This window comes from Haemaphysalis longicornis, unplaced genomic scaffold, assembly GCF_048455015.1.
Source record: "Haemaphysalis longicornis isolate Haplotype H1 unplaced genomic scaffold, Haemaphysalis longicornis Haplotype H1 scaffold_1, whole genome shotgun sequence".
NCBI lineage: Eukaryota > Metazoa > Arthropoda > Arachnida > Ixodida > Ixodidae > Haemaphysalis > Haemaphysalis longicornis.
The window spans coordinates 442,307,166-442,313,642 of record NW_027526203.1 but is presented as its reverse complement, the minus strand read 5'-3'; the positions used below and the strand labels follow the sequence as shown (position 1 = coordinate 442,313,642).

The 6,477-nt window shown below is 50.3% G+C and overlaps 1 pseudogene; it reads right to left on the bottom strand.

Moving 5' to 3' along the window:
* Nucleotides 1–5,161: 5,161 nt before the first annotated feature.
* LOC144162166 (CCR4-NOT transcription complex subunit 7 pseudogene) lies at nucleotides 5,162–6,028 on the bottom strand (annotated as a pseudogene).
* Between the last annotated feature and the right edge of the window lie 449 nt (nucleotides 6,029–6,477).

Below are 6,477 nucleotides of genomic sequence, written 5' to 3'. Positions count from 1 at the left end.
ACGAAAACCTATTCGTACTAGCGATATTTTCTCGGAGCGCTTACGAAATGCACTGAAAGCCCGCCAGGTGCCCTGAGGGGAAGACTTACGGACTAATAAAAGAAAATTCTTTAAAGGAATGTCAGCACGTTTCAAACAAACATTTCAAAGCCGAAAAGGAGACAACACATACAAGTGCAGGGTATGTGTACTGCTACAGTTCAATGATCATGCATCTTCCTGATTCGCTTTTAAATTTAATAATAATTGCTATCTTTTGTTGGTCACTTAACCGTATAACTAACTGGTCGTTCTCAGCAATAAACGAATTTTAAACACCCTATCGCTCCCTTGAGCACGATGCAGTTTTGAAAAAAGAAAAGAAACACATTCCATAGTTTCAATTGATTGTCGTAAAAAGCATAAAATAATCACTCTCTCAACGTTCTTTTTAAGAAGCCGCATTTTATTCTGTTTCGCTAACGCAAATTGCTTTTCCGTACACTAATTACAAGGCCCTTAGGAGTGATTCGTGAAATACCCAGGGAGGAATCGTGACTTCGGCATGCGGCGGTTGCACAAAAGCGTAGCTTTGCCAGTGCTAAGGCGCGCTGATGATTCCAGAAGGGAGAAAGAGGGAAGTTGTGTGCTCGACGGCGGGTGGCGCGTTGTGTGTTCTGCCCTCTCTCTCCGAGCCGGCGCAGTTATAAATGCACGAATGCTTTGCTCTGTGGACAGCCAATGCACTCGCCATTTGTACAAGTGCGGCACGCACACACACAGCTGGCTGGCGCCGCATCTTTTCAAGGTGCTGCGAGTTGTGCCGCGCCTCCGCCAGATGGCGCCACGGGTCCCGCGACCGAGAGAAGACGCAGTGAAACATCCCCCTCGCGAGGGGCACGATCAAATGCAGAGCATTTCGGGGGCGCACGACGTTAAGTAGTTTGCGTTACGTTAATGTTGTTGCACTTGTGGCAACTGCTGACGAGAGAGCGCTCGTCAGCAGTAATTTGAATGAGTCAACGATATAAGGCGCGTTCGTAGCGTCCCATTCTGTGTCGGCTTTGTGGCGCAGTGGGTAGAGCACCATGTACATTGCGTTCCACCCGCAGGGTCGAGGGATCGAAACCGGGCGCCGGATAGTATTTTTTTTTATATATAGTAGGGAGGGGTGCGGTGCGGACTACGGACGTCAACGCGGGTGACATCGTGAGTTACTGAAATGCTCTGCATTTAAAACTTCATTTTAGTTCCCCCCCCCCCCCCCTAGGGTGGGATCAGAAAGATCCGGGGGAACAGAAGCGATTAACCCCAGCGCGGCGCAATCCTAGAACGATCGCCCGCCAGATCGCGTGGCTGCTTCGATGCTTACGTTTTAATGGACTCCAGCCGAGCGATGTGCCCCCCTGGAAGCCGCCGCCAGCTATGACGCAACAAGGTTTATGACAACGGCCGCTTTCAGTCACAAGTCAAGATCGCCCGCATGCAATCAGGGATATACTCTCTCTGTTTCCCAACGACTTTGAAGATAATAGAGCTCGAAGACCGGATATTCCGGTCAAAGAAAAAAAACTGGGGTTGATTACTCTGTCATAGGAAGAGGTAAAATACGAAATTGAAATGTGCATCGAAATCTGCAGCCGAGCATGATTTGCGGGTCAGTGGCTCTCTTGTGGGTGTGCTTGGTGAGCGACGTCCTGCTGGCGGGTCGCTTAGGTAAAGGTGCACTGGCGTCATTTCTGTGACGAATATAACATCAGTGAAATCTTGGTGTATCCCGGCATAAAACACTTTCGCGTTAAAATATAAAACCCGAAAACAAACAACCCTAAGTATAACGTACTCTTTAGTATACTAAAGGTTGCTTCCCCGCACAAAGACCCTGTGTGCAGGGGTGCACCCTTTACAGGCCGCCTGCTTCGTTGAACTGGCGTCACTTCCGTGACAGATATGACGTCGTTGAAATCTTTGTGTATCCGGGAATAAAACACTTTCCTGTAAAAAAAAACTGTCTTTATACGCACCCCCATCTCTGCTCTTGATTCCTCCCTTTGTGACACAGGAATCATGCGTTGTCATTACAAGACGATCAATTTCAAGCTTGTCATTACGTTTCCCAAGTCGCGGGTAGCTACACTTGCATCTTGGGGAACAGCGCGAACTAACAGGGACACAAAAAGAAAGAAGTGGACAGGACTAGCGCTGTCCTGTCCACTTCAGCGCTAGTCCTGTCCACTTCTTTCTTTTTGTGTCCCTGTGTTAGTTCGCGCTGTTCCCCAAGATGCAAGTACACCAACTCGCCCAACTCGCAACCCTGCTACAGCTACTCTTGCACTGTGCAGACGGAGTTGCCCACCGTGAAGCTCGCGCCGACCAGGTTTTGCGTTCCTGATTTCCAGCGCGGTTGTGCGGTGGTATGCATCTCGTGCGCGGCGCTATTTCTGCAGGTGGGCCGTCATGACTTTATTACGCTAGGAACTCTTGTTTTTCTTCATTCTTCACCAACATCTTCACTGCCTGATACTGAATTCTACCCAAGTTGGATTTAATAACTGTGCAAGTGTAAAGACCGAGGGAGTTAAGGTAGCGGTGGCCACGTCAGGTATTGGGTGCATAAAAGACACCTCCAGGTACTGCGTACAACGTTGTGTGCCTTATTCCTTGGCGTCTGCGTGTAGACGCGCCTGACATGCATCACCTTTTCGCGTAGCTTTAGAAGAATTGGAGAACATGTTGGAGGCTATACCGACCTAAAAGATACCAAGCCATGCTTATTTTCTAAAAGGATGCGCCTAATTGACCCAAGAGAACTTGTTTCTGGGAAAAAATTGCTGCACTGGTCTTTTTGCAAATCCTTTTGCACATATATTCACTGCTCTACCCTTACGCCACTGAGACCAAACCGCGTAGCCCTATTAGCAGTCGCTCAAGAGAATGGGAGTGCTCCAAGCGAACATGTACATACGTGGCGCTAGTGTGAATGCGTCTATAGAAAGAAAAAGGTTCGAGCATGTTGGTACACGGTGATCACGATAAATTTGAGCGCCTGCAGGACGAAGGACAAGGCAGAGACGGTACGAGCGGTCGTCCTGCCTCTGCATTGTTCTTCGTCTTGTCAGCGCTCAGGGAATGTATTGGGAATCTGTCTAGGTCGCCAAGTTTGTAAAACGCGCATTCGAGGGGTTATGTCACATGACAAAGAAGCGAAACAGCAGGTCACGCGAATAGAAGCGGGATTGCCCCACTAATCAAACATTTTCGAGGTAGATGAAGCGCGGTCTGGCGCATTGTTTTAGGGGCGAAGCACCTTAGGGGCATCTGCTGTCGGCGTCTCCCGTCGTCGTCTCAGGTATTCACGGTACTAAAACACCGGTACCCTCGTTTTTCAACGCCTCGCTCTAGAACGTAACGCGTACTAAAAGAAAATTGTATCAATGGATAAAACCGGTTCAAAATAAGCCCACATGATTTAAAGATTTGTGGAACGATACTTCTGATATCGCCAAGCAGAAGCAGAAGCTGTTTGTAGACGGGTTATATTTGTATTACACTTAAATACCCACCACCTGTCGACGCCAGGCCTGATCGTGTCGGCCCGGTGGTTGGTCGAAGCAAGAAAGGCATACATACCTGGTCCCGGGGCCTCGTTGATCACCGAGGACGAGCCCCCCGGCCAGGCGCGGGCATTGCACTGCGCTCGCGTTGACCTCTGACACTACCCCAAACTGGGGCAGATGGTGCCTGCAAATTGCTTAAATCCGGTTCAACTCAAGAGAGGGTGCCACCGCTTCAGCAAGCGCTATTGCTCCTCCCACCGGCGCTTCTCCGGCGCCTAATCAGCACGCGCCGTGTGGCAAGAGAGAAATTTACAATCTTTGATTACACTTATACACTACATGCTTCGCCCATCCCCAGGTTTCAGGTTAGTGGAGATGGCCCGTTTTTGTTAAAATTTTTTGTGGGCGTGTGGACGCGATTATGCCGCTGAGGGGAAATTTAAACCCTTTCGCTATGAAAAAGTCAGTTGGTGGCATATGCTTGGGGGCAGAAATAGCTACTTTAGAGCTTTTTTGACGGCAGCGATCCTTCTGCAGAAGTAACCCGAAAGAAAGGGGGAAGACATCAGCCCACTGGACCCTCCAGGGCAACACGAACACACAGGAAATCATCCGAGATCTATCCCGCCAGACGACCCAAGGGTCTTTGGTGGCGGCTGCCTGTCCTTTGCTTACTGATTAAGGCATAACATGGTATTATACATACGAAACAAGGACCTATCCTCCCGCCCACGAATCTTTAACCAAGAGCCGGAATCACTCCCCCCGGCTCCTCGCAATAACTTTCCTCACCCGATAAAACTACTGTCCATTGCGTAAATGCTGCGCTGATCGGTGAACTCTACCACATGCTATAGGAGTGTGCGGAAAACGTCCCAAGGTTCCTAGAATCGCGCACCTTTCCCGTGAGCAGTGGGCTCAGGCCGACCTCAGGCCGCGACGGCCCTTTCCACCAGCCTCGGCTGGTGGAAAGGGCCGTCGCGGCAGAGTCGTTAATGGAGTCCTGAACTATCCTTGTAAGTTTACCGTTTGACCGCGAAAAAAACGAGAAAAGGAACGAGCAAGAATTATTTCGCGCGCCGGCCGTTGCGGTCGTCCCCCCCGGCCCACTCATCCGCTTACTGCGAAGATGCGTGAACGCAAGGTAAAGCTCGCGAGGAAATGAACTTGCACTGGACGGATCACATTGCTTGTTTTGTCGAACGAGTTTGAAGGTCCCCGACGGCGGCATCCTGGCGTGTTTGAGTAAATACTTGCTCCGCATACCAAGTGTAATCCTCGGGTTACAAGGTGGACAAAGGTTGGATTAGATATTACATTACAAACTCTACAAAAAGAAAACATAAAATGCATCGAAAAAGCAATGTCGCCTAAAGACGATGCTAGAGGGGAACAAAAATTTAATGAGGAAGAGCTGCAAAGTTCAACACTGGCCGAGCACACAGTATAAGCCCTGCAATTTTGGTGGGGATGTCCAGAACAAAAGAAGCTGCTACCACCAACAGTCATCGCGATCATGCATGGCGTGGCTGGATTCTCTGGTCACTGTGAGTCCTCATGGTCGGGCTCAGCCTCGGTGGCATCCTGTGAAATATCCAAGCTGTTCACTCGAGCAATGCCATATGCTATGGGCTTGAGTGGGGCCTGAAATTGACTCCACCCAGGCCAGATACCTGTCCGGAGTACTTGTCGTCCATTCTGCCCGCAAAGTACACCTGCTGCATCCGGAAGAAGACTGCGCCGGTCAACAGGCTGTCGCTGCCTGCCTGGTGCTGGCTCCCGACTCTGGCAACCTCCAGGTTGTTAGCGACGTTTTGCAGGCCTCCCCAGAGACCGGGGCAGTCGTTCATGATGCACTTGACGTCGTATATCGCCGGGAAATACAGGCCTAGAAGCTCGAAGAAGTCAGACTCCTTCTCTGGCAAATCCTGCCCCGTCAGCACTTTGAGAAGGTACCCAAAGTCGTACGCTCCGTGGAAGACAAGGCACTTCACGGTGTCTGAGAGGACGACACCAGATATGGTGCACCGTTCAGCAAACTTGTTGGGGTCGATGCCATGTCGCTGGTGCTTGTCGAACTGGATGCCTGATTCCCTCAGAAAGCGGATGGAGTCTTCCGCAGCGGCGTCCTCCTCCACGTTAAACTTGAAGTTGAACTGCCAGGCGCAGCACTCTGGCGCTCGCTGGCCGTTCTCGTCAAAAAAACTAAATCCGAGCTGAACCAGCTTCATCAAGTTGACATTGTCTCGCACCAGGCTGTACTGGTACAGAGACGGCTGGAGCTGGTCTGATGGCGTGACAAGAACACCGGGGAATTCGGTGTCAACAGCGACGTAGTTGTACTTTTGTACGAGATGCATGATGACATCGAATTCGGCGTCCAGGTTGGAGGCCCAGACTTCTCTTATGGTGCAGGGATCGCAGGGATCTCGTGGCCCGTCCTTTACCTCATTGGCGTTGGAGCTACGGTGCTCAGAGGTGGAACGGAGCATGACGGTTGGGCGAACGCCGACCTCCGGCTGTTCTAGGGAAGCAGCGGGTTCCATGCGTGCCAATGGCATCATCGTCTTCCTCTGCGCCTGAGCTTTTTTTCAAAAATAAGTCAGTTTTGTCTACCGGAGGTGTGAACGCGAATACACCGACGTTTGAAATCTTCGTAATACAAACGGAAAATGTGTAATAAAGGTGTTTCTGTTCGCTATAATTTCTCTCGTCAAAAGTGCTCAATGCAACGGAAAGAAAAAAATTGAAGGACGAAAACGCCACGATGGTACACCTTACAGCGCCAGCTGTTCTACGGTTATGCGATCATGACGATTCCCCAAGGACAATATTTCATACAATGCGGCCACTTACAAGTGGCCACTTTAAAACGGACAAGAAATGCTGAGCGCCGGCACCTGCCATGTGTGCACGTGTTTGTTTTGGCCTGATGGTTACA